The sequence below is a fragment of the Triticum dicoccoides genome, unplaced genomic scaffold, assembly GCF_002162155.2.
Source record: "Triticum dicoccoides isolate Atlit2015 ecotype Zavitan unplaced genomic scaffold, WEW_v2.0 scaffold200075, whole genome shotgun sequence".
NCBI classification, from domain to species: Eukaryota; Viridiplantae; Streptophyta; class Magnoliopsida; order Poales; family Poaceae; genus Triticum; species Triticum dicoccoides.
This window is the reverse complement of record NW_021233921.1, coordinates 1-1,545: the sequence shown is the minus strand read 5'-3', so window position 1 is coordinate 1,545 and position 1,545 is coordinate 1. Positions and strand designations below refer to the sequence as shown.

Genomic DNA, 1,545 nt, shown 5'->3' with positions numbered 1-1,545 from the left:
TGCTGCTGGGATTGGGCATTCTTCTCCAACTAAACGACTTTAGGTAAATTGCTCTTCTTTGCTTGTGTGACTGGAATGCAGTTTGTCTGTTTTGGATGCTATCCCTCATTTCAAATAAACTGCAAAGATATGACAGCTTTTCAGATGTATTTTGCTTATGTCATTATTGTAATATCCACCTCTAATTTGTCTCATTTTCCATGTAGCCATGTTCTTGGGGCGTCATCTCTTCTTTTGGTCTTCTCTTATCCCTTGATGAAGAGGTTCACATCTTGGGTATGTTCTAAGCACATGCAAAGTTTTACTAGCATAATCTTTTGTCCTGAGAGTAATCACTTACATTACTTCCAATGCATCTGTAACAGCCTCAGGCATTTCTTGGCTTGACCTTCAACTGAGGAGCTCTGTTAGGATGGGCTGCTATCAAAGGGAGCCTAGATCCTGCTGTCATCCTCCCATTGTATAGTGCTGGTATATGTTGGACATTGGTGTACGATACCATATATGCACATCAGGTATTTTACTAGTGGTGTTCTTTCATATCTAAACTGAGCAAAAGCATTGCTTCTTATGGTCGTATCCATATACATTCCAGGACAAAGAAGATGACCTCAAAGTAGGAGTTAAGTCCACAGCATTAAGGTTTGGAGATTCGACCAAGCAATGGATCAGTGCCTTCGGTGCTGCATCGATTGGCAGCTTTGCACTCAGTGGCTACAATGCTGAACTTGGTCGGTGCTCGTTATAAGAATGTCATGCTCTATGAAAATTACATTGTTTTTAAATTATATATATTGACTGCTTACTTTAATCATGTGCGATAGCATGGCCGTACTACCCTCTTCTGACAGCCGCAGCTGCACAGTTGGCATGGCAGATTTCAACCGTCGACTTGTCTGACCGCTCAGACTGCAACAGGAAGTATGTTTCTTTACATCGAGATCATCGAGATTTAAAACAGATGGTGTGTTCATTGGTTTGTTAGACTGCTTATGAAGTGCTTAAACTCATTGTGTTTCATCTCTACTCCGCAGATTTGTGTCAAACAAGTGGTTTGGAGCTCTGGTATTCTGGGGAATTGTTTTTGGGCGACTCGCATCGTGATACATGCATCATTTTTGGTAGTTCTGATAGAACCCGTACATTTTTGTGGCTAGTGCGATAAGGACAGACAATTTGTTTTAACCTTCCCATCTGCTAAATGCACTATACTGCAGCATGAATATCTGTAAGTTTTTTCTTTCATTACTTGTGCTTTTGTTTCTTCTCTGCTGAACATGAAAGGCAAACCCTGATGATAAGTTCTGATGGTCTAGCAGGGTAATTTCCTGGGAGGTAATAGCACCCCAGATCCACAAACTTGCACATAATGTGATGTTTTAGTCCAAAACTTGCAAAATGTTACTGAGGACTCCCACAACTTGACACTCTATGTGATGTTTTGGTCCACAGCTAATCACAGCGTGACAAGTGGCAGTCCAGAGGGTGGACCGGTCAGCTCTGGCAATTTTGCACGAAGGCCCCTGCCGTTTCCTTGATTCAGCA

At 41.9% G+C, this 1,545-nt stretch overlaps 1 pseudogene; it reads left to right on the top strand.

Moving 5' to 3' along the window:
- Positions 1-8: 8 nt before the first annotated feature.
- Positions 9-1,104, top strand: LOC119345034 (annotated as a pseudogene).
- The last annotated feature ends 441 nt before the right edge of the window (positions 1,105-1,545 follow it).